Source organism: Lissotriton vulgaris, chromosome 6 (assembly GCF_964263255.1).
Source record: "Lissotriton vulgaris chromosome 6, aLisVul1.2, whole genome shotgun sequence".
Lineage (NCBI taxonomy): Eukaryota > Metazoa > Chordata > Amphibia > Caudata > Salamandridae > Lissotriton > Lissotriton vulgaris.
Window position 1 is genome coordinate 490,257,621 of NC_141694.1, and position 27,715 is coordinate 490,285,335.

General features: G+C 43.5%; 1 protein-coding gene across 13 annotated transcripts in view; it reads left to right on the forward strand.

Moving 5' to 3' along the window:
• The window catches only part of RIMS1 (regulating synaptic membrane exocytosis 1), a 1,970,833-nt gene that overhangs the window by 320,859 nt on the left and 1,622,259 nt on the right, over positions 1-27,715 (forward strand). The gene's annotated exons all lie outside the window — the stretch shown is intronic.

Sequence of the window (27,715 nt, forward strand, 5' to 3'; positions counted from 1 at the left end):
ATGGACATTGTCCCTATGTTAGCCTAAATCATGCACATTGTAGGCCGCTTGTGTTTTGCACATGTTAATAAATATCATGCTTGCCTTTGTGCCACATTATATTTTCCCAGGGAACCAGCACATGTTTTTGTATTTTATTATTTTTCTGGGTTTTAGTCTGAACAGTCTAGGTAAGGTTAAACAACATTGCGCTTGTTATTTTCTCAGGTCAGACACAAGCACCTACACATAATAAAGGAATGCAGCTGCTGCTTTTGAATACATGTCTTGTCATATAATTGATGACAAAATTGCTGAAAAAGCACACAGAGTGAAGGTCCTGAGGCAAGAGTGCTGCATCAGCTGATATGTAGAACATCCACCTATGCATGCTAAGGTATGGGGTCTGCCATTAATCCCAGAGATCTTCTATATATAATCATTTAGCTTAACTCGTAAGGGGGGTTTAGGCTAACCGGTATTATAACATGACAGGGATTTTTATGATATATTGTTTGTTAACCATGCTAATGAATTTTTTGGTTTGCATTGTTTTTCTAATTATGGCGCAAATACTGCATCGTAGAACCCGATAGATTACATAAATATTATAAACTTCCTTCAAGCCTCTTGTTTATCTGATTTTGGACAAGTACAAGTGAGAGAGAGCGAAAGTATTAGAAAGATTGTATCCTGTTTCCACCATTTCCTGAGAGGGTTGAGAGGGAAAGTGAGGCATTGTAGTAAGTCAGACCTTGGCTTATGGATACTGAGGTTCTACTGAGTCCTACATGCTTATGGTCTAAAGTCCCAAGCATCGTCCTGTTCGTGAGCAGAAGGCCTGCAAAAAACGACTTACTCACCAATATAGCCACTCACACAGCCACTCACACACCCACACACCTACTCACACACCTACGTATACACCCATACAGCCAACTCAGATACCCATTTACACATGGATATACATGGTTACACAGACATTTAAATAATATATGTTATAAGTAGTATCACACATTAGTAGTGTACCTAGCATACTAATTTACCTTTTGTAGTAGGTTGGTATACATCTTTAAGACTCATAAACACAGTTACTGGAAAATGAATCAGTGATATCATTTGAGATGTCATCTGACCATGTCATTAGTAATATAATCTGTGAGGTCATAAGCAGTGCATTGCGGGGGCGTAAGTGATAGTTAGCTCAGCTAACTATGACTGCTTATTTTCACTGGTTTTGTACAAGTAAATTCTTTGCCTAACTATAATTCCCCTGTAACCTTTTTTCAGTGAAAAAAAAGAATGTATATATAAATAGATGCAGTTTCCACTTACTTTAACCCACTGTGGATTTAAACTTTGAAATGTTGGACATTGGCCACACCCATTGGGGCGGGGACTATTTAAATAAAGCAGGTGTTCTAAATCAATGGTTGCCGTGTTTCCAGATTTTGTGAATGCACAAACATGCATACGCCGAGTGAGGCACAAAGACACGCCCATTAGGCCGGGGACTATTTAAATAAAGCAGGTGTCTCTTGGCAGAAGTGTGTCCTCTGTGGTGGCCTCCTCATTTGGGGTAACCTGTTGTGTGGATTTGTAGTGGCCAACCAGGTCGTGAGGATGGCCCGCTGCATGGCTGCTGATCCAGGCACCGGCAATCCGAGTGCCAGTGTGGAGCTAAGGTTTCTAAAACGTAGGGGCTATATATTCCTACAGATGCGGTTTCCACTTTACATTAACCCACTGTGGGTTTGAAGTTTGAAATGTTGGACATTGATCCCACCCACCGGGGCAATACTTGACTGCTAATACCAGAATGCACGAACGGTTGCTGTGTTTCCCGATATTGTGAGGCTGGTGAGCAAGGGGAGACCTGAAAGCGTTGAGCTGCGTACTTTATTAGTTTAATTTAACAGTTGCAAGTTGTGTCCATTGGGACCCTCGTTGACAGAAGTGTCCTCAGTGGTGGCCTCCTCATTTGGGGTAATGTGTTGTGTGGATATATATATATATAGAGGCCAGAGGGGGTGCCATGTGGAAGAACTTTATTCCCTAGGTTGAGCAGGTAAGTAATGGCGAATGCATTTCGGCAACAACAATGCCTTCCTCAGCGTCCTGCAACCTACAGAGTCTCACACTGCATCCAAATGTTCTGCTGCCTATATTGAGGCGTTAAAGGTGCTGGGCTCCTCCCCAATCAAATCCTTTTCACCTGTGAAGAGTCCTGCGCTGTGGCAGACTCACACTCCCAGCATGCATCAATCCTGGCATCCGGGTCGGTGGGATGGGGAGTAGATCAATTGTCCCAAAGTCCGTAGCAAATCTGGACGGCATGACTCCGGCCCATCACCCCAAGGTCCAAAGCGCCTCCTCATGTCCCCTCGGACCGCAAAAGCCAAACAGCAGGAAAGTTCACTGTGCGGGGGCAGCCATGAGGCTCATAGCACCCTAGCAGAGGTAAAATACCTCCTACCACACGCGGCTTCCAACTGAAATGGCGGACACCGTACTTCCCGATCCCTCGGGTGTCTCTAGCGCTGTGAAGCAGAGCGTTGCCAGTAATGTCCGGGTCACTTTCTTTGCAGGGCCATCCGTACTGCGCATACTGACAAGGCGCAGAAATATATGGAACAACTACTTCCCATGAAGAGAAACAGCGGAGGCCAGAGGGGGTGCCATGTGGAAGAACTTTATTCCCTAGGTTGAGCAGGTGTGTAATGGCGAATGGATTTTGGCAACAACAATGCCTTCCTCAGCGCCCTGCAACCTACAGAGTCTCACACTGCATCCAAATGTTCTGCTGCCTATATTGAGGCGTTAACGGTGCTGGGCTCCTCCCCAATCAAATCCTTTTCACCTGTGAAGAGTCCTGCGCTGTGGCAGACTCACACTCCCACTATGCATCAATCCTGGCATCCGGGTTGGTGGGATGGGGAGTAGATCAATTGTCCCAAAGTCCGTAGCAAATCTGGACGGCATGACTCCGGCCCATCACCCCAAGGTCCAAAGTGCCTCCTTATGTCCCCTCGGACCCCAAAAGCCAAACAGCAGGAAAGTTCACTGTGCGGGGGCAGCCATGAGGCTCATAGCACCCTAGCAGAGGTAAAATACCTCCTACCACACGCGGCTTCCCACTGAAATGGCGGACACCGTACTTCCCGATCCCTCAGGTGTCTCTAGCGCTGCGAAGCAGAGCGTTACCAGTAGTGTCCGGGTCACTTTCTTTGCAGGGCCATCCGTATATATATGTATTAAACCATGAATGCAATCCTAATTAATAGGTTTTGCTACCCAAGGTGACATTCTCAACTGAAAAGCTCTTTAAACATAATATTATGAAATCTGTTTTCTCACGTTAAATATATTGTTTTGCTTTTTCCAGGTTTTACATATAAATTGAAAGAACTACAGCACCCATAATGCATTTGGAAGTTAAAATTCACTGAGCAGGAAATGATGCAATGGCCATCTTGCATAGCTTTTAAATAATGAGAAAAAAAAGCATAGAGTTGATCGTGACCAAGGTGTTCTGGGACACCGAAACACGTAGATCACTCGCTTTTCACCCTGTATTATTGAAATGATCCTAAAATAAATCACGTATGCTGTGGATAATTAATGGTGTGCGCCCCATTTTTCTTTTGGAAGAAGGATTGGTTTTTGAATATTGAAAGTGGTGTGGTTCCGCCGCAGGGAGAGGCACCCATGGTGAGCGCGGCAACTCCAGATCAACCTGAACTGACGTGTTTGTATATATATATATATATATATATATATATATATATATATATATATATACCCTCCTCCAATATACCCCATCCAATCCACCCCACTATAATCTACCCCTCTCAAATCTAACCCAATAATTTCCACTAAAATCTACTCCACCCCACCAAGTGCTTAATTTGTAATACAAAATAAAAGTGCCAGGGCCCTCGTCGGGAGGCCACCACAGCTTCCGCCATCCATTTTCATTGCTAACTCTGCCAAAGACAGTGCTTACACACTACTAGCCATCACACTGCTACACCTGGACCTATTGTGAAAACCTTTCACACGGAGAAGGGGCATCGGCTCCTGACGCCGCACCACGCCGTGAGGGAAACGGCAGGACAGAGGGAGACGGGGAACACCGGGAGACTTCCCCACAGCCTACAATCCCCAGCAGCCTCAGCAAACTCGGGGGCGGCGCGGCTGACAAGCGTCAGCACAGCGCCTGGAGGCGCTACAAATCACCGAGCGCCCGTGAGCCCAGGGGGACCTATTGTGAAAACCTTTCACACGGAGAAGGGGCATCGGCTCCTGACGCCGCACCACGCCGTGAGGGAAACGGCTGGTAGAGAGTGAAGATCCCAAAATCCATGGCATCGTAACCGGTTACGATGCCATGGATTTTGGGATCTTTACTCTCTACCAATGAGTTGGACCTACTATAACCCGGCTCAGCTGTAATCTTTACTAAAGACATCACGAGACGCTTCTTAAAGACAAGAGATTCCCAACCAAAAGATAATACTTTTTTACAAGACACTTAACACAATGCTTGTGTAAGCCTGCTGAGAAAACAACTCGCAGATAACTACCTAGATGATACGGCAGATTGAATAAAGACAGTGAATTACCTGCCCTGAAGAAGTCCGTTTGGACGAAACGCGTAGGCACCGGCTACAACATTGTTTTTACGAGGATAGAATCCATGCACTTTTGATCCGAATAAAGAATTCATTACTCTACCACTGAAGACTCTTGATTCACCTGGATTGCATGAATATAATGCTGTGACTATATGGTGTAGATTTCATAAAGAACATTGCTTTTTTCTTTTTTATTATACTGTATAGAAATAGATCCTTCACACTTTCGTAGAGTGTTGGACATTGTGTTGAACCATCAATGGTTTGTTACCATGATTCCGGTCTCAAACTATTAGTTATGTCACCTTCCTCCATATTTTGGTGGTAACTCATTTGCAAAACACAAATGGGGCTCTTTTGGAACCTTCCCCTCTGTGAAGTGTGGAAAAAGTTTCTGGAGGAGTAGGCTGTGGATCTCGGGACCACAGCTAGCTTTCAGAGAAAACTTTAAAAAAGAAAGCTTTTTTTTCTTTATCAGCACTCTTGCTTTTAAGGAACTCGGGCTGCTTAAAAAGATATATTTGTTTTAATTCAGTCACATACATGGTGGTCAGCGGACCATTGCAGGCCAACATCCATCCCTGACTGTATTCAATCAGAGTGAGTTACAATTTGCAACCTACCTAATGAATATTTATTAGACAGGTAGTATTGCGACCCATTCTGCTTCGGAATTTTACAAACCAAACTATTAGTGCATAGGTCAGTTCACAAAATTCTAAATTGGTTGCAAAAATATTGCTATCAAATTATGATCTGTTTGTGAGATGAGTGTAATGGTTCTTTGTGAGGTTCTGCCTTACTCTGTTTGGATATAATAGTTTAGAGTGGTGTTTTTAAAAGATGTAGACATAAATGTGCGCAAAAGTCAAACATTCCTTTGTGAGCACAAGAACTTTTGTAAGGCTCATGGAACTTCTCTTAAAAGATCTTCACCCCATTAATCTGGTTGCCTGTGGGTAAACTGGCCAGATATGCCTTGTGGGCGCGGTGGCATATTTTCTTCCTGAAAAGAAGTCGCCTGGCTGACTCGAGCAACCGAGATGGAATTAATTTGCACAGAAGCTTCAGAACATGGCACCCTGAACAAAACGCATAATTTGTTATGACTTTCTGTTGCTAGCATTATCTCAAAGGGTTGGTCGATGTTTCAATTGGACAATGCAATAATGTATGTAAAAGAGTTTCTTGTTATCAGCACCGGTTTTTATACATAGTGTAAGTTGGCAGTTGCGGCTTGCATGCTTATTTAGATATATATTTTAATTAAAAATATATATGGCTGTTTTCTGCAAATATAATGGAAAGAAATGTGTCACTTGTTAAACAATATTTTTCATTTAATGCACATGGGAACGTCGGGGCAGCAATAGGAAGCCAGCAGTTGGGTTTTCGTTGAGAACTACCTCCTAGAGCCTTCCGGAGACATGAATAGTCTTGGAGAAGGCCCATAGACACTGTGATGGCTACCACTAGTTGTGCTGTATGATTAATATCTAATTAGCACCCAACTAAATATGTATCAGTTCATGGTAGAATTTCCCATTTTACCAAGCAGTCTCAATTTTGGAACATATCTTAAAAGTACTGCTGGGAAATGAAGTGAGTTTTTCAGTCACTCACTGGTCTGTTTTATAATTTAGATCTTCTAGACAAACAACTTTCAATGTATTCATCTTATCACCCCTCTTCCCTATTTTTTACCACCATCTTTTTAGGATTCGAAATTAGTAAACAACTTCTGATAGAGACATTAACTGCATATTCCTCAGTGTTTGATTACTTCCCAGACTTTTCATCATTACCTCTGCACGCCTGTTGGTGGTGCCATGCAGCTCAGCATTGACGCATTTTGCTCCAGAAATCACATGCAGAACTTATATGGGCCCCAATTCGAAGTGCTGACATCAGTTCCTTTCTTTCTGTGCCATCCCAAGAGGATCTGGAACTATCTCTCGTCTCATTGAGACCCTTTACCTCAAAATTCTCGGAGCGTGCAAGGAAAATGTCACCTCCCAAAATGACAGGTTTTAAACCCTGTAAGGAATATCGCAAGCAAATGTCTGTGACAGTTCACAATAAAGTTTGCCTGTGGTGCCTTGGGTCGAGGCATGTCTCCAAGGCCTGCAGTGACTGTGTGTCAATGAACCTAAAGGCCATGTAGGTTGGCGAGGTGTAACTCTACGTCTCCAAATACCACAAGACTCAATGTTGATTGTTGTGACATTTTCAAAGTCGGGTATCGGTCCCTGTCTCACTCCCATTCAAGGTCTCATTGGACTCAATCCTGAGTGTCGTGCTCCTCATCTTTGGGTAAGTCAAAGAAAATACATAAAAAGTCCAAACAGGACTTCGCTTATTCCCACCTCTTTTGTACTCCCGAAATGGCACAAGAGCATCGCTATGCATCTCGATCTCGTCCTCAAAGTTGGTAAATGTCAGAGCCTATCCCACAACTTGCCCTGGCACCAAACTTTTCTTAGCCATGTGCAATACTGAGGCAAATTGAAGAGTTCCGCAAGTTCATGCTCCGACTCTCGGGATCCTTTCTGTCTTTCTCTCGCATGCACCAATAGCAGGTCCGGATTCACAAATTCTGACTCTTTTTACATCTGCAGAGGGTATTAACCACTGAATAAAATGGAGGAATGGCAGATTTTCCACAGTCTTAAGTTTAGTGTTAGTAGTCAGGACATTTGTTAGAACAGTTATAACATTCTGGATATTCATACACTTATCAAATTGTTTATACACTTAATTTGAGCACATTTGCATAGTGGCAATACACATTGGCCAAAGGATGCGGTGTAAAAAATCCTTAATCTTTATATTTTCCAGATGTATGGGTAAGGTAACCCCACATAGTAAAATATTTAACTTGATAGAAATGAATCAACGAGAAGTTAATATGCTACCTACTCTGGACAGAAAACTTTATTTTTTCACTAGCAGAAAATCTGTCTATTAACAAACCAAGAGGAGTACTGCATGATTATCATAGATTTTGGGTCATTCTTTTTGGGTCATTTCCCAAAAAGTTAATAATTTACGAAAACATTTAAGTCTAATGTGAATCGGGCTTCTTATTTCTCAATCATCCCTCGGAATCCAGTGAATTCTTTCAAATAAGAGAACCCACCAAAGTTGGCCTTCTCAATTATCAACGGTGCCGTTAAGGAATGTGGGCCATGTTTTTTGAAGAGGAAATCATGCCGCAGGAATCTCTCACCGCAGTATCCCATTACATCGGGCAACACCTGCTGTCACTGATAGTTCACTTTTACAATTCCAACCTTATTTAAAAGAATGAGTTTAATAAAAAAAAAATCGATTAGCACCTAAAATGTCTTTCTTTGGGAGTCAATAATTCCTTGGTTGACAAGGTAACCTTCAGCTGGAGGAACCAATATTATGTCATATCATATGAGGTACTGTCACTAGTGCATTACCGGATCCGACACACCAACCGAAAATGTCACCTTTTTTGTGAAATACGCGTATTATAACTAGAATTTCCAACAGTTATTAGAACACGAACAATTACTAGATCAAGAACTAGGACATATTTTAATCGCCTGCAGCAAAAATGAATTACTCGCAATTAATTACTTATATTGTCGGAGGTTAAAATTTGGAAACTAAAAGCTTTTGGAGGGAGAATGAATACTATGATTCATCATAAAATCGTTGACAGGGTAATAATAGTGCACTTTAGCCAATACAAATAAGATCACTGCGTGAGCAATCAGAACATGGAATTGTTTATTCAAAATAAGTGAAATACCGACTATACTACTTGGTTCTCTGCAGCAAAAAGAATACAAAAAAATACTTCGATGTATGTAGTTAAGAATGTAGAAATTTAGGGGAAAAACGCCCTTGTAATCAGTAAGTAAGGGAAATCTAGTTGAAGTTGTTCTCGCCAAGGGTTTAGATTTTGTTTACCTTTCAGGAGTAGACTGTTAGTAAAACAATAAAAGTTAAATTCTATGATTCTGTGGCTGTTGTGTTTGCTGCATAAAAACGGATTTACCACAACTGTCATACAACTTGCTGTACACTTTGCAGATTTCAATTTCAAAACAATTTTGTTTCTAGCTCAATGGATCCAAATATGTCGCATAATGCAACATAATTCGTCCTTTTTGCCACAATATTTAGACTTCTTCATAATGCAATCCGCCGTTACTAAATAATTGCAGAGGTTTTGGCAATGGCAGAGCTCAGCAGAATGGTTTAGCGACTACCCCTCCAGTGAATAAAGATATATTTAACTGGAACTCCTGAAATATTTTCCATATTTCACAGGACAATTATTTATATATATATATATATATATATATATATATATATATATATATATATATATATATATATATATATATATATATATATATATATATATAATGTTGGAAGCCTCCTGCACTTTTGGGCACTGACGAAGGCTTACAAATAGCCGAAATGCATTCGCCATATGAGGAATAAAAGCTGCTTCCAAAGTCTTCTCCTTGTGGACTCTGCTCTCTCGAAAGAAGGAGTTTCCTTGCATACAATTGCGTGTCAGCCAGAGACACGCTACAGAGACCCCCGTTTTACAAGCAGCCCTGACATAACTGGCTTTGCTGCTACGGCGGTTTTCGTGTGTTTCCATGGAAGTGGATGTTTGGGGCTCACCTTGGACTTTGGGGTGAAATTGAAGCGGTTCTGAGGTTATCCTAACCTCATACTGGGCGGTGTAGATTGCTGCTGCTGCCCCTGCTGCAGGAATCCCTGGAGTTCCGAGGTTGAAACGGTTTGGGGACCCGAGGAGGCACTTTTGGCTCTTTATCAAGCAGGAAGTTGGCAAGAACTCACAAATTACACCGCCATCACCGCAAGAATATCAGGTGACATACTCCCTCTGCAACACTTACCTGGGCTTGACACCGTGCATTCTGGGTGTTGTGATCTACACACACTATGTGATTTTGACAACAGGTGAGAGAACAACAACAGGGGGAGGAGCGGGCCCTCGGTCAATAAGAGGGCGGCAAGACAGACATACGTAATGTTGGAAGCCTCCTGCACTTTTGGGCGCTGACGAAGGCTTACACATAGCCGAAATGCATTTGCCATATGAGAAATAAAAGCTGCTTCCAAAGTCTTCCCCTTGTGGAATTTGCTCTCCCGAAAGAAGGAGTTTCTTTGTATATGTATGTATATATGTATGTATATATGTGTGTGTATATATATATATATATATATATATATTAGCACGATTTTCACCAGCAGGTTCCCTCCTCAAGTCCCGTGAAGAAACCACACAGGAGCCGTGGCCACGATTCAAAAGTGCAGTTTATTGCGAGCACAAGGTCCTTGTGCTCGCAATAAACTGCACTAAACTGCACTTTTGAATCGTGGCCACGGCTCCTGTGTGGTTTCTTCCCGGGACTTGAGGAGGGAACCTGCTGGTGAAAATCGTGCTAATATACGGGGGTGGCTACCCCTGCCGTGTGCCCGCCGAACAAGAGGCTTGGGTAATATGTATATATATATATATATATATATATATATCAATCATCGTATTTTGCACAGCACTTTTTTACTTTTTAATGACCAGCTGTTCCCGCCGCCCCAGCCACCCCAGGGCCGCCAAGCCGGCTCCAGCTTTTCCCGCCGCCCCAGCCCGTTGCCCCGCCCCCCCGACAGCTGCTTGGCTCGCGCTCCCGCCTCCCCGCAGACCCTCCCGACCGGCTCCCTTCTTATGACGTCCCCAGAGCGACCGCGCAGCGGACGCGCGCAGCGGGAGCACCGATTGAGCGCCGAAGGTGCGCCAAAGGTAAGCCTGTCTACGCCCGTCCGCGCCTGGACCGCGCCCAGCGCCAGGACCCCTGGCCCCCGCAGATCCCAGCCCACCCGCCGGACGTACGACGCCGCCACCCTCAACGCACTCAACGCCGGCCGAAGCCCAGGATGCTACCGAGCCACCCCGAGACGCACCCGCGGACCCTTCTACTGCAACTCCTGCAAGTTCACCTGCATCCGGACCTGCACCACTCTAGCAGTGCCCAAGACCTCGACGAGCAACAGCAGCCGCAGCCACCTGAGATGCATCCTGCTCAACACCCGCTCCGTCCACAGGCACGCCATCGAGATCTGGAACCTGCTCGACACCACAGCCCCAGACGTCGCCTTCTTCACGGAAACCTGGATGAACGCCTCCTCTGCGCCTGACATCGCCATCGCCATCCCAGACGGCTACAAGATCATCCGACGGGACCGCATCAACCACACCGGAGGAGGCATCGCCATCGTCCACAGGAACTCCATCCGCATCACGACCAACACCGACGACACCCTCACAACCGCCGAGCACCTGCACTTCCAAGTCCACATCAACCCGAAGACTACCCTCAGAGGCACCCTCATCTACAGACCCCCTCGACAACGCACACAGTTCAGCGAAGACATCGCCGACTTCATCAGCCCACACGCCCTCTGCTCCGCTGACTACATCCTCCTCGGGGACCTCAACTTCCACCTGGAGAACAACAACGACCGCAACACCACCACCCTGCTGGACAACCTCGCCAACCTGGGACTCAAGCAACTGGTGACAACCCCCACCCACTACGCCGGACACACACTCGACCCCGTCTTCGCATCCAGCAAGGACATCGCCTTCAGCCACGCCACCGGACTCCACTGGACGGACCACAGCTGCGTCCACTTCAGCTTCGCAAGGACCACGATCCACCACCACCAGCAACAGGTTGCACGCAGGAACTGGAACAAGATCACAGCCGACCAGCTCGCGTCCTCCCTGAGCATGAACCCTCCCACCAGCACAACGAACCCTAGCCAGGCGGCCACCAACCTCACGAAGTGGATCAGCGACCGCGCAGACGAGCTCGCCCCCCTGAGGACCCCGCCTAGCAGACCCGGCAGCAAGAAAGCCCCATGGTTCACCGACGAACTCAAGAGCTCCAAGAAGAACTGCCGAGCCCTCGAGAGAACCTGGCGCAGAGTCCCAACTCCGGACAACATGACTGCCCTCAAGCTCGCCACCCGAAAACACCACCAACTCATCCGCGCCACCAAGAAAACCGCATTCAAGGAACGACTGGACAACAACGCACACAACAGCAAAGAACTCTTCAACATCGTCAAAGAGCTCTCCAACCCCAACGCTGGAAACAACAACATCACCCCTTCGCAAGACCTCTGCAACTCCCTCGCCTCCTTCTTCCACAACAAGATTGCGGACATACACAACAGCTTCAGCACCCAACCGACGAACGCCACGACCGAACCACCGCCCCCGACCACCACCCTCCGCGCCTGGACTCCGATCAGCACCGAAGACACCGTCCGCACGATGAACTCCATCCACTCCGGATCTCCGACCGACCCCTGCCCTCACCACGTCTTCAACAAGGCCGACGCTGTCATCGCACCCCACCTGCGGGACATCATCAACACCTCCTTCAATACCGCTACCTTCCCGGAGAGCTGGAAGCACGCCAAACTCAGCGCTCTACTCAAGAAACCATCGGCTGACCCCACCGACCTCAAGAACTACCGCCCCATCTTGCTGCTCCCGTTTCCTGCAAAAGTCATCGAGAAGACCGTCAACAAGCAGCTGGCCGCCTTCCTCGAGACGAGCGGATCCCTCGACCCCTCGCAGTCTGGCTTCCGGGCCAACCACAGCACCGAGACCGCCCTGATCGCAGTCACCGATGACATCCGAGCGCTGCTCGACAACGGAGAAACAGCGGCCCTCATCCTCCTAGACCTCTCCGCGGCCTTCGACACTGTCTGCCATCATACCCTAGTACAACGCCTCAGCAACATCGGAATCCAAGAGAAGGCACTGGAGTGGATCATCTCCTTCCTCGCCGGGAGGACACAGAGAGTCCGCCTCCCCCCGTTCAGATCTGAAGCCTCCGAAGTCATCTGCGGCGTCCCTCAGGGCTCCTCGCTCAGCCCAACCCTCTTCAACATCTACATGAGCCCACTCGCAGACATCGCACGCCAGCACAACCTCAACATCATCTCCTACGCCGACGACACCCAGCTGATCCTCTCCCTAACCAACGACCCCGCCACCGCCAGAGCCAACCTTCACGAAGGGATGAAAGAGGTAGCCGAATGGATGAAGAACAGCCGCCTGAAACTGAACTCGGACAAGACGGAAGTCCTCATCCTGGGATCCTCACCCTCCGCCTGGGACGACTCCTGGTGGCCCCCCGCCTTAGGCAGCGCACCCAAACCAACAGACCACGCACGAAACCTGGGCTTCATCCTGGACTCCTTCCTCTCCATGACCAGACAAGTCAACGCCGTCTCCTCGTCGTGCTTCAACATCCTGCGCATGCTACGCAAGATCTTCCGGTGGATCCCCACCGAGACCAGGAAGACGGTCACCCAGGCCCTCGTCACCAGCCGTCTGGACTACGGCAACACCCTCTACGCCGGAACCACCGCCAAACTCCAGAAGAGACTCCAGCGGATCCAGAAAGCCTCAGTACGACTTATCCTGGACATCCCCCGTCGCAGCCACATCTCCAGACACCTGAGAGATCTGCACTGGCTCCCGGTCAACAAAAGAATCACCTTCCGTCTCCTCACCCACGCACACAAAGCCCTACACAGCCAAGGCCCAGGATACCTCAACAGCCGCCTCAACTTCTACGCTCCCAAGCGCCAGCTTCGCTCGACCAGCCACGCCCTCGCCGCCGTCCCCGCATACGTAGAACCACCACAGGGGGACGGTCCTTCTCCTACCTCGCCGCCACGACTTGGAACTCCCTCCCCACCCACCTTCGCCTGACCCAGGACCACCTCGCCTTCAGGAAGCAACTCAAGACCTGGCTGTTCGAGCAGTAACAGACCCCCCACCCCCCCCCCCCCCCCAGCGCCTTGAGACCCTCTGGGTAAGTAGTGCGCTATATAAATTCGATGATTGACTTTGTTACCTTGCACTTTTTGTGAATGGACTAATCAACATTAATAGACATATGAATTTTTATTATGTAATTTTGTGAGATTTGACTTTTTTAACTCAGAATGGTTTTTAGCAGTATGTTATATTGAACTTGGCCTTATGGGTCTTTTTGCACTTGCACTTTATTGATGAACTATTATTCGTTTTAAGACTCATGTTTATGTATTTGAACATTAATTTTTTCTTTCATAAACTTGATCAGTGTTCAATTATGATAATCATAGATCACAATTTATTGTAGGATTATTTGGTCTTTGTGCTACTATGTGGATTTATGGTTCATTTGTAGCCCATTGTGGTGTCTGCATTAATGTATAACTTCGTTATACTGTTTTCATCTAGCCTATTTTGCACAACATATTCCTAGATCTGATACGATTTTATCAGATGCCGAAGTAGTGAGGTGTTTTTCTATGCTCCAACCGGAATAGGCATTTGCCCCTTCCATCGTGATAGTAATATTGAGTGCTATCAATGATGTTTATATTATTCCTGGTTGTAATCTGTTTAATTGTTTAGCATTATAATGTCGTGTCACAATGTGAACAGTATTATTTATATTTATATACATATGTATTTTTTACCTCATTGCATTTTAAGTCGCATTTTATTGGATGCACATTTAATCATGAGCGACTAAGAACAAGTTATAGTCTGTTTTCCATACATATAAACCGGGTGAGCTTGTTTTTACAGGCACTTATGCACTTTCTTGTTTTTAATGAGTTCCCTGAAAGGAGACTCATCATGTGACCAAGCTCCATGTGAGGAGTGGAACGCGTCATGGCAGGCATTATGCCTGTTTAAACTTGTGGACTTTTTATTAATAAACTTCACTGCTGCATCCACCAACACTGTGTGGGACTCTCTAAGTTCTTGGGAGTGTTCGAGGTCCGTGCCTGGAGGTTCTGCCAGATTGAGTGGCAGACAGGTATATATATATATATATATATATATATATATATATATATATATATATATATATATATATATATATATATATTAAGAGCTCAAAACCTCGACAAACTGTTTGAAGAGGAGACGACACAGCGTGGTGAAAAACCTTCTTTTATTCTTCAGTCGCTATCAACGCGTTTCGCCTGACCCAGCAGGCTTGGTCACGATTAAAGTTTAACAAACACATACAAACATTTAAAGTGCACAAGCGTCATGTGATACATCACGTGACAACTGAAATCATAGAACTGAAAGAAAGGTTCACATTGTTTTCCACGATTTGTGTTTCCGTAAAAACTAATGTGTCTAAACATAAATTTCATTACGGGGTTAATTGGTACATAAAATTTCATCAAATGTCATTTGAAAAAACCTAAAAATAGGTAGTCATCACGGTGTATATTCAACAAAGTGCGCTAAAGATTTGCGCTCATTGTTTAGGTCCTAGATATAATTAGAGGTACTTTCGCAATTATTTACACAAATTCAGCCCAAGTGGGCTAATCCTCTGCCCAGACTACATAAAGCGGTTTATATTCAATGACTACATTCATGTCCAAAAATACCCCAAATATTCTTACGGACACACTTATGGAATAAAACCCAAAGGGTTTTTCCAAATAATGCCCAAGTGGGCAAATTTCATCAGTTCTATTACTCAAATGTGAAAACAAAAAAGTTCTAAAAACCAATAACACAAATTTTATAAACTCTAAACCAGAAAAAATGACTATTGCTGTACAAGAAGCTAAAAATACACAGAACAATATCCATGTTACAGTTTAGTCAAAATTCATAGGTGTGTGTACAGATCCTCTTCAATATTCAATCCGTACGGGCTTTTTGAATTTAGTTCAACTATGTACCATGACTCCAGTTTGCGTAGCTTTTTAACCCTATCCCCCCTCTTTCATTCAAGGGTACGGAATCAATCACAAAATAGGACAGACTGCTTGGATTTTTCTCATGGAACTTTTCGAAATGTCGGGCGACTGGATAGAATCTATCCGCATTCTTAATCGCCCTTAAATGCTGCAACACCCGTTGATGAGCGGGTTTGATTGTACTACCTACATACAGTAGGTTACACCCACAACATAAATCGCAAAGTCTGTCTTGCAGTCGAATTGTCCTTTGATCTTTTTTGTTCTATTAGAAAGGCCTGGTTGGTATGTACTCGCATTTTTCCCATGTTCACAAGCCTTACATTTGCTACATTTTAGGAACCCATCCTTTCTGGACAACCAATTACTCTTTTTGTTTTTTACCTTTTTCTTTACCTTGGTCAATGTGGTTTTCACTAACATTTGTTTGAAGGATCTTGCCTTTCGAAAGGTTATAAGGGGTCTGTTGGTGAGTAAAGGACCTAAAATTGGGTCATTTTTAATGACATGCCAATGTCTGGTAAAAATTTTCCTCACTGATCCATGCAATTTGTTGTAATTAGTGATCAACCTACATTCATTATCTGCTTGCTTTTTCATCATCCTTGTGTCTTTGAAGAGGACTTCCTCTCTGGTTTTTTGCTTGACTTTGCTGAAAGATGTATTAAGACAGTTATCACTGTACCCCCTCTGTTTGAAACGTAGCTGGAGCTCAGATAGTGCACACTCCCTGTCCTTCGGGTCACTACAATTCCTTAGAACCCTAAGACCTTCCCCATAAGGGATGCTGTTTACTAAACAAGTAGGATGGAAACTACTGGCATGTAGCACAGTATTTCCAGAGGTCTGTTTTCTGTATATTTTAGTTTGTAATTTATTATCCTTGATGTAAACTGTAAGGTCTAAAAAATTAACAGATTCTGTACTAACGGTACTTGTGAATTTCAAATTCAAACTGTTTTTTTGTATTTTAGCCAGAAACAGATTTAAATCTGATAATTAACCTCTCCAGACAACAAACAGGTCGTCAATAAAGCGACTCCAATGGAGGATGTTGTTCTCCCATTCAGTTTGGTACTGCTTCCGGATCACCTGCTCCTCCCACCAGCCCATATGCAAATTAGCATAGCTGGGGGCGAAGCAGGTGCCCATTGCAGTACCACAGATTTGATGGAACAATTCATCATTGAAGATGAAAAAGTTGTTCTTTAGACAGGTTGAAACCATTGATAAAAGCATTTGGGTATGAGCCCACAGTTTAATTGGTCTTGTCCCCAGGAAGTGTCTTATGGCGTTCAGTCCATCACTGTGCTTAATGCTTGTGTACAGGGTCGTAACATCAATAGTTACTAAAATTAGGTCATCCTCCCAGGGAATGTCATAGATCGATTTCAGAAAATCCCCTGTGTCTAGAATATATGACGGGAGTTGTGCAGCTAATGGATTCAGAAATGAGTCGATAAATTTGGAGGTATTTTCTAACCCACTACCTATGGCTGAAATAATCGGCCTACCAGGGGGGTTACGTGTATCCTTATGCACCTTCGGGAGCAAATAAAAAACTGGAGTAACCGATTGGTTATCTTAAGGTACTTGTACTCATCATGAGTGATCAAGAACTGTCCAAACCAGTTTTCTAGTTCTGAATTGTACTGCGCGTGACTGTTAAACATAATCTCTGGTTTAACTCTTACATAGCAAGTTCTGTTTAATTGTTTATAGGCTTCAGATAGATATTTCTGATAGATAATTCTGCCTGTCCCAGAGGACCACATTCCCGCCCTTATCAGCATTACGTACTATACAATTGTCCTCCTGCTTGATTTTATTAATAAGGGCTGTCTGAACTTTTTCTTGCTTGCTGAATTTTTTATTGCACACACTAGTACATTTTTCCAAGTTTTTTAAATCATTTACCACCAAATCATTGAAAATGTCAATATTATCTCGTGCAGTATAGGGGATATAGCGAGATCTGGGACGAAAACCCGTTGGATCACTAGCATTGATGACCAGTCCTTCAGATCTTGCTACCTCATCTGCTTGAATCATAAGTTCTGATGATTCACCAGTTATCTGTCCTCCAGAGCTCTCTCCATTCTCGTTGTTCCCATATGTTCTACCGGAAGGTTGAAAATCCAACATGAGATCCATGTCTTGTACATTAAGTTCTCCCAATGAGGCCTCGCTGTTACCAAGGTTTAAAACTCCACTCCCAGAACCGTGGTTCACAGAAAAATGTTTTTTAAGTTTCAAGAGTCTTGCAAATTTGAAGATGTCTATCCGAGTTTGGACGTAATTAAACTCGGCACCTGGACAAAATGACAGTCCTAAATTGAGGGTCTGTTCTTCCTCAATAGAAAGTTCCATGTCAGTCAAATTAATTACCGATGGTTGTTGTTGCGTCACATTTGGGACATTAACAGGAGATATTTGTGCATTATTTATTGCTCTTTGTTTTGCACCTTGGCGCCTTTTGCGCCTTTGCCTTTTCCTCTTGGCGGCTTGGCGTAGTTTACCTTTGTTCTTGGGCGGAGATTGAATCGCCGGTCCTCTTGAAAAAACCCAAATTCGTCAATGACTGTAGGGATTCGTTCTTCCATTTCCCCACTAGGACCTTCCTCCGCTGAGGTCACCACATCCGAGCTTGGTAGGCTGCTTACACCAGATTGAGCTACCTGTTGTTTTTGGGCAGCGCCGCTCATTTTCATTCTCCTTACACTTTCAAATTTCTTGGCAAACGTGTAGATCTGCCCACGATCATAGTCTTTTTTGTCCCTTATAAACTTTTGCGCTTTTCGCTCTTTGATAGAAGTGCCCAACTTTTTCAGTCGTTCTCCCATCTCCTTTTTATAGAGGGTAATTGGTTCTTGATTATCCTCTTTAGCCAACATATCATTAATTTGACTTATTTCCTCCATCATTTTTGCATGGTCTTTCTCCGCATACTTAATTAAGATTCTTAGCATGCAACAGGATGATTCCTGGTTATTATCCGCCGACTCTTGTAGCATTAGGGGATCGGGGTCTTCGTAGGTCGGGGCCACAAGAATTCTCAGCCCCCTTGGGATTCTCCCTACTTCTAGGTAGCGCTGCAGGGACCTCGATTCCCACCATTTTGAAAGTTCGCCCGGGATAATTTTTCAAGGCGCTTCAATCGCACCAATACATCAGGCATCTTCTCATTGCGAGCTCTTGAAGGCTGTTGTTTTGCCGCTACACCAGTGGTTGTTTCATCAAATATCAATAGTGCTTCTTGCTCGCGTTCGTTCATTTCCTCTTCAAGCGACATTTCAATAACTTCTAATCTCTGCGTTTTTCACCAACCGCCAGCGTGGGGCTGACACGGTGTGGGACTCTCTAAGTTCTTGGGAGTGTTCGAGGTCCGTGCCTGGAGGTTCTGCCAGATTGAGTGGCAGACAGATAGATATATATATATATATATATATATATATATATATATATATATATATATATATATTACCTACTGGCGGTCGCCAGTAGGTAGTTATAGTTAGGATTTTTTTCAATGTTAAATCTCAAAATTCTATTTGGAATAACTTTGGCGCCGGTTGACGAATCTGCCTCAAAATTTCCTCAAAATGGCCTCGCGGCGTTCCGGTCCTTCCCTGAAAGTTTGGGGGGGATTCGTCAAGCGGGGGCCGAGATAAAAGGGGGGTCCCAAAACGCGTTTTCCCCATGTTAATTTCCATAGGGCGGTCAATTTCACTTTTAGCCCGAACGGCTGAATGGATTTCCACCAAACTTGGCAAAATTGTAGGGACTGGTAGCCCGATGTGCCTTTGCTATGTCTCAAGATATGTGCTCCAGTGGATTTTGAGTAATTAAGGTTCAAAAAAATATATATATCTATAGCCGCGCACTGGTACGTGCACCGGTACGCGCACCGGGCACGCCACGCGAGGTGCGCACGGAAAGATGATTGGCTCTCGGGTGTCTGTAAACATTCGAAACAGTCTGGAGCGGCCGCCATCTTGTGTCTCGGTAGGATCGAGACACGAGAGGTGGGCAAAACAAAGAGGGAAATGACCATAAGGGGGCAGGGTAGACCCCCCCTTGACCCCCTAGGTTTGATGTGGGGGCTATAAAATATTTTTTTTTTCGTTTTGCGTGGGGGAAGCTCCCGGTACGCGCACCGGGGAGCGGCCCGGGGAGCGTAAAATGAGGGAAAAAGATGACAGTTTATAAAAAAAGAAGCCTTAATTTAGAAATTGGAGGTAGTTCTAAAAACTTTTTTTTTTCTTCTTTTTGTTGTTTTATATTTTTTTGAACATTTTGTACTTTTTTTGGCTTTTCAAAACAGTTTTATATTTTTTTTGTATTTTTTAGGGGGAGAAACAAAAAAAGGGAATTGAAACTGGCTCAACTGGAGCAAAAAAACAAAAAACCCAAAAAATTACTTCTTTTTGGGGCACTTGTGAATATCACCTGCAAGGACGATGAGCTTTACGCTTTTTTCACCATAGGCGATAAGCTTGCCACATGCAGAACAAGTGATTTTAAAATCAGCAAATCTTGGCTGAATACAAGGCATCAGCTCTGATGTTTCTTGTCCCGATGAAGTGGGTTGGTTTCTTTGGGAGGTGGTCCTTGACGACTGGGGGAGGTTACTGGCCAGTTCCCTAAACTCTGCACAAGAGTAGTTGTTTGGGTGCTTTCGGGTCATATGACGAATCATGGTATGGTTACCAAATGAATATTTTTTGTTTGGGTTGCCCCGTGAAAGTTCTTCATTGCAGATTAGGCAAGTTACCTTGGCCGCATTCACTTTTTTCTTGCCCTCTGGGATTGAAAAAAACTCCCATACAATGTGTGGCTTGGGTTTGTATGGGGTATTTTCTTCAGGCAGCCATCTTCTCCTCCCCTCCTCCTCTTCCTCTTCCTCCTCCTCCTGTTCTTGACCACCAATATAATCTGGAGCTGGTCCTGTTGGTGGTGGTGGTGGTGGGGCAGATGCACCAGCTGCTGCTGCTACTGAAGCCATTATTAAGATCAAAAAGGTACAGAGATGTACAAACAGGTCTTCCTCAGTCAAAGGACAAAGTCAGAATAAGGAAAAAAGGTGGGGTCTTTCATCATTTTGAGGGGGGCGCTCCGGGTCGCGTAGCGTAAGCGCGTCGGATGTTTACGTTGCGCGATCGTATTCGCTCGAGTACTTCCGGGTGCGCTTACGCCGTGCGTATCACGCGGACGCGGCTACGCGATACGTCATGATCATGTTTTCGTTCGCGATATTGGCGCTTACGGGACGCTCCCCGGAGCGCGCCCGGGGGCGCTTTATAAAAGTACGCTTTTCGGGGCGCTCCCCGGGAAGCGCACCGGGAGCGCTCCAAAGCAAAAAATAAAAATAAAAAATTGGGAAAAATTGTAGGGACTGGTAGCCCTATTCTTAAGTGGTTTTTACGAAAATTAACTTTGATAAAATATATATTGTGCTACATTGGGCTATATATATGCCAAAATGTAGCCCAAATGTAGCCCAATGTAGCCCAAAGATGGCCACCAGAGACCAAAAAATCCAAATGTAGCCCAAATATCAGCTAGATGTAGCCCAACTGTAGCCCAATGACAGAATGTACCAGAGTATTCTAAAGAACAACTAGAGTGCTAACAGTCTTATTTATAAAGTGAGACTTCTAGTTAGGAATTAGAATTTAAAAAACGTTTGAAATTCACTGAAAAAAACATAGGTTTCACACCAGTTATAGTTAGGAATTAGCATTTAAAAAACCAATGAAATTCACTGAAAAAACCATAGGTTTCACACCAGTTATAGTTAGGAATTAGCATTTAAAAAACCTATTAAATTCACTAAAAAACCATAGGTTTCACATCAGTTATAGTTAGCTGGAAATTTTACTGACATAAAACCAATGAAATTCCACGTTATAGTTAGTTGGACTCACTATAACTTGCGCGCCTGCAATGCACTGCTGATGACGTCACATATTACATCACTCATGACATGGTCAGTGACATCACTCATGACATCACTGATGACACCATCCTTGTGGCAGACTGATAGACCTCCTTTCAGTGTAATGTAAACATTGAAACACATATTCAAACAATAGAAACTAACATTTTCAAAAAAAATGGAGATACCCATACCAGTTACAAAAACCAATTCCGTAATTCCACCATCTATATACACATCCACTCATACACCAACAGTTTTATATAGTCACTCATACATATTCTCACTCATCATATATAGTGAAACACATATACATCCTGTTACACACCGACAGTCTTACAAAAGTTACTCACACACATACTCACACATGCAAAAAAAACTATTGAACATCCATTTATTTGCATATACAGCTATACATACATTAGCACATTACTTCTAAGGAAACTTACACATACTTACTCTCTTAAACAATCACTTATAGAAACACATACTTATTTAAAAAGGAACTCTTTCAATCTCTCACTCTGACATATACTGACTTATATACATCAATGCTCATATATACAAGATTAAAACATATGTAGTTACTCATAAAGACACTAGTGAGACAGGCATTCACTCACTAACACACACATATACACACTCATCCACCCATACAGTCCTGCACATATGCTGTCTTCAAAAAACATACAAACAGTGAGTCAGTCACCAACCCATGCAGCCACTTATACACAAAGTGAAACACTGATACATATATTTTAAAATATAAAAATGACTAGTTAATATATGTATTCATTAAGATACACTTAATAAGGCAGTTAACCAATCAATTCTTTTAAAAAAAACATCCATTTACACACTTATTTAACCATTTACTCTTCCATCGTCCTTTACAAATACAAATATAAAACATATTTATTTTTCATAAAGACACACATTCACTGGATGGTGTCATCAGTGATGTCATGAGTGATGTCACTGACCATGTCATGAGTGATGTAATATGTGACGTCATCAGCAGTGCATTGCAGGCGCGCAAGTTATAGTGAGTCCAACTAACTATAACGTGGAATTTCATTGGTTTTATGTCAGTAAAATTTCCAGCTAACTATAACTGATGTAAAACCTATGTTTTTTTTAGTGAATATATATATATATATATATATATATATATATATATATATATATATATATATATATATATATTCACTGAAAAAACCATAGGTTTCAGGCCTTATATAGTTAGGAATAAGCATATAAAAAACCAGTGAAAGTTGTACTAACTATATTTCGCGCACCCGCAATCCACTGCTGATGATGTCACGTATTACATCATTCATGACCTGGTCAGTGACATCACTGATGATATCACTGATGACATCACTGATGACATCATCCAGTGACTGTATGTTTCTGTAAAGTTTAAATATGTTTTACATATTGAAGAATGAGTGGATGTATAAGTGTCTGGATGAAGGATTTAGTAGGTGTGTGACTGACTGTATGAGTGAGTGATTAAATGTGTCTTACTGAATGCATGGGTTAGTGACTAAACTGTCTGAATGTGTGCATCAGTATGTCTGTTGTTGTGTAAGCTGCTGCATGTGTTGATCAGTAGCTATATGAGTGACTATATGGGTTATTGATTGGTTGCCCAAGTATTTGTATGGGAGACTGAGTGTGTGTGTGACTGGCTGGGAGGTGTGTGACTCTGTGCAGATCAATGTGTACTTTTATCAGTGATTGTATCAGTGATTGTATAAGAGAGTAAGTATGTGTTAGTATATGTTTGAATAAGTAAGGTGTTGTGTGTATAACTGTATAGATGAGGAAATGGAAGTGTGATTGATTCCTTACATGACCGACTAGGTGTGTGAGTTACTCCATGGATGAGTGGCAGTGTGTGAGAGTCTGCATAGGTGTATGAGTGCATATGATAGTGTTGTATTGATGAGTGACTGTATGTATGAGTGATTGTATGGGTGAATGAGTGGATGTGTGTGTAGACCTAGGAATCAGTGAGTGCATATGTAGTAACTGGTATTGGTGTGTCAATGGTTTCAAGAATGGTAGTCTGTATTTAACACTGGGTGTATCAAAGGTTATATTAGTGTGAGGAGGTGCATCGTATTATCACATGAATGATGTGATCAGTGATGTCAGATGAAATGTCATCAGTGATGTCATTTGAGATGTCATCAGTGATGTCATCAGTGATGTCATTGACCATGTCATGAATGATGTAATATGTGACATAATCAGCAGTGGATTGCGGGTGCGCAAAATATAGTTAGTACAACTAACTATATAGGAGCAATTTCAATGGTTTTTTAAATGCTAATACCTAACTATATAAGGCCTGAAACCTATGGTTTTTTCAGTGAATTTCAAAGGTTTTTTAAATGCTAATTCCTAATTATATAAGGCCTGAAACCTATGGTTTTTTCAGTGAATTTGCAAGGTTTTTTAAATGCTAATTCCTAACTAAATAAGGCCTGAAACCTATGGTTTTTTCAGCGAATTTGCAAGGTTTTTTAAATGCTAATTCTATTAGCGGATAACGTTTAAATATGTTAATATCCTTGTGGGACCACCTGAGCAGCCCTAGGGATCCGATTTTTGGACTGGAGCAAGATGCTCTCTGCTTGTGCCGTATTTCTTGCCTTCTGCCCCCCTGATTGTGCTGTATTTCTTGCTTCTGCCCCCCTGATTGTGCCATATTTCTTGGCTTCTGCCCCCCTGATTGTGCCGTATTTCTTGCTTTCTGCACCCTGATTGTGCTATGTCTTGCCTTCTGCACCCTGATTGTGCCGTATTTCTTGCCTTCTGCTCCCTGATTGTGCCGTATATCTTGCCTTCTGCCCACTAATTGCGCCGTTTTTTTCTTGCCTTCAGCCCCCTGATTGTGCCGTTTGTCAGGCCTTCTGTCCCCTGATTGTGCTGTTTTTCGTGCCCCTGCCCCCCTGATTGTATTATCTTTGCCAGTGTTTGTTCACTGCTGGTATTGCCTTTGCCTGTGTTTCTTTGCTGCCGTAATTGTCTTTGCCAGTGTTTCTTTGCTGCCGTTATTGTCTTTGCCAGTGTTTGTTTGCTGCCATTATTGTCTTTGCCAGTGCTTGTTCGCTGCTGGTATTATCTTTGCCAGAGCTGTGAGAGCTGTGAGAGCTGTGAGGGCTGTGTGGGCTGTGAGAGCTGTGTGGGCTGCGAGGGCTGTGAGGGCTGTGAGAGCTGTGAGGGCTGTGAGAGCTGTGTGGGCTGTGTGAGCTGTGTGGGTGGGAGCTCTGCTTCTTTTGTGTCTCGGTCTACCTAGCACAAGATGAATGCCAACACTTCCTTGTTAGAAGTGTTGACAGCCAATGAGCATGCTGCTTTCCTGTGAAAGGCATGCTGATTGGCTGTCACTGTCTGTCAACACTCCAAACCATGAAGTGTTGGCAGCCATCTTGTGCCTCGGTAGAACCAAGGCACAAGGAAGCAGTGAAACAAAGGTGCAAAACATGCAAAGGGGGCTGGGTAGAAGCATCCTGACCCCCTAGGCCTGCTCAGGGGGTCCCACAAGGCCCCCCCCCCCGGCCCAATTTTTATTTTTTTTCCCCGAAAAATCGCGGGGGTACGCGCACCGTACGTGCACCGTCCGCGCACCATGCGCGGACGGTACGCGTACAGTGCGCGTACCCCTGCGATTTTTTGGGAAAACAAAATATTTTGGGGGCGGCCTGGAGGGGCCTTGTGGGACCCCCTGAGCAGGCCTAGGGGGTCAGGGTGCTTCTACCCTGTCCCCTTTTGAGTTCTACACGTTTGTTTTTCTGCTTTCCTGTGCCTCAGTCTACCGAGGCACAAGATGGCTGCCAACAATTTCTGTTTTGGAATGTTCACAGACAGTAGCAGCCAATCAGCATGCAGCTTGTACTCGGGAAGGTACAGAGTACAGTAAGCTTACAGTGCACTCGCGGTGTCCCGCCCATAGATATATAATTTGGGAAAATTTAATTTTCTGAACAACTACTGGAGGGATTTTCACCAAATATACAAAAGGCACTTCTGCATACCAGGCTCTACCATTTTGCCAAGTTTGGTATAATTCTATTCAACCGTTCGGGCTGTAGCCGTGTCTAAAGGTCCTATGGGAAATTGCATTGGACTCAATTTCACATTCAATGTTCTCAAACTACTTGAGGGATTTTCACCAAATATACAAAAGGCACTTCTGCATACCAGGCTCTACCATTTTGCCAAATTTGGTGTAATTCCGTTCAGCCGTTCGGGCTGTAGCCGTGTCTAGAGGTCCCTATGGAAATTAACATGGGGAAAACACGTTTTGGGACCCCCCTTTTTTCTCGTCCCCCGCTTGACTAATCCCCCCGAAACTTTCAGGGAAGGAGCGGAGCGTAGCGAAGCAATTTTAACGAAAATTACACGCAGATTCCTCAATCGGCGCCAAAGTTTTCCCAATAGAATGTTGGGGATTTCCTATGGTAACTAGGTCCTAACTATTTATACCTACTGGCGACCGCCATTAGGTAATATATATATATATATATATATATATATATATATATATATATATATATATATATATATATATAATACCAACATGCTCAATAAAGCGGGAATGCACTTTAAAATCTGAAACAAATTCATTTATTCTGAATTATGACAAGTGATGTAGCTACATCAAACTTCAATGTATTTTGTCTCCCCAATACAAGGTGTGACACTAGGACAGCATTTAAAGTGAAGTGCACAGTAAATAAATAAAGGCAAAATACGCCATCAGTAGGCAGGAAAACTGGACGCCATCTTGAATAGACTTAACATGCTGCCTGTGGCTATTAAAATATGCAATAAATCAAATACCCAGAATGTATCCTGCACATGGCATAAATACATTAATTCTTGATTATAGTATAAGACAAGACCTAACTGTAATGGCTAAAGACACTATAGGATCAATATGGTTAAATGTCCTCATCAGAAGACCCAAGTAAACAGTGAGTGGACCTGATTCAGGTGGCAGTTAGTCAGACATTGTGCAAGAATGCATAACCTGAAACATAAAAGTTAATTCCACAACTGAGCACAAAAATAAATAAAACTAGTTCCATGTAAGTATATGTGGGCGTGGGAGCTAGTAGGACCTGCCCATAAAACCAGTCCCGGATGGAGTGGGCTGACCTACTACCACCATTGCATATATCCATCAAGGGCAGGTGTTGACAACATAAACCACACAACCTAATGCCGAGTAGTTTGTAAATATCACCACAACCCCGAGATGGCAACATAGGACCATTATTAGATAGTATTCATTGTGTCTTTTTGATATCATATGTCTATTTTCGGGGCAGTTATCTTGAAAAAGCTGGTTCTTCAAAGTGATGCTAACAATATGCACTGACTAGAATTAGAATGTTTGGATGTGTTTACTTTTCTTGAATAAATTGTGAATTAAACACTAGGCAATGCTGAGGGTCAGTGAATTTAGATGATTCTGCGTCTGATTTAGACTTGGGCAGAGAGGACACTACATCGCAAAGGCAATAGAGTACCCTCTCCACCAAAGCAAAGTTCTGCCCTCCTCATTTAGAGTCAGGCGGCACTTCAGTGTGCACACAGTGGAGACTACTACATCTCTGTCGCCTACATAACCCTCAGACAGCCTGACAGATGTTTCTCCATTTTTCTGCCGCCACATTTAGAGTGGGCGAACATATGGACAGTTTTTACTTTCACATACAGCCATACAAAATGTGGCAGTATGTGGAAGCAAAAACATTTAAATAATCCCCGCTCCATAGAAGAAAATACCCAAGGTGAGGATATTCTTTCATTGTTGTAAATGTAACCTCGCTTTGAGATTATTTTTTTTTAAATATAAAAAAGTTGAAAGTTTGAAGCACGGCTCTCACGTTAACAGATCCGCCTGTTAAACCTTTAGAGCATTTACAGGAACTGTAGTGATGGCCATTCCTGAATAAGCAAAAGAAGGTACAAGAGCAAAACCCAGCGTACACAAAGAAAACAGGTTTGCCTTATTACAGCCAGGTCTTAAATCGTTTCCTAATGTTCACCTCTTTAGAGCACTGACGTAGATGGAGCAGGAGATTATTTCAAAGTTTTAGAGCTAAATATCTAAAGGAATGTCCACTTTGCCAGGCTCTTCTGATTCTGTGGACCTGAGCCGCTTTTAGGTTTGAAGAACCTAGTACCCTCGGAGGAATGTAGGGCTTAAGATGTTGCAAATTAAAAAGATTTGTTTTCGCAAAAGCTCAAAAGGCAGACCAAAGAAGTGTGAACTTAAACAACTTAGCAATTGAGAAAAGCTAGTGCAGCT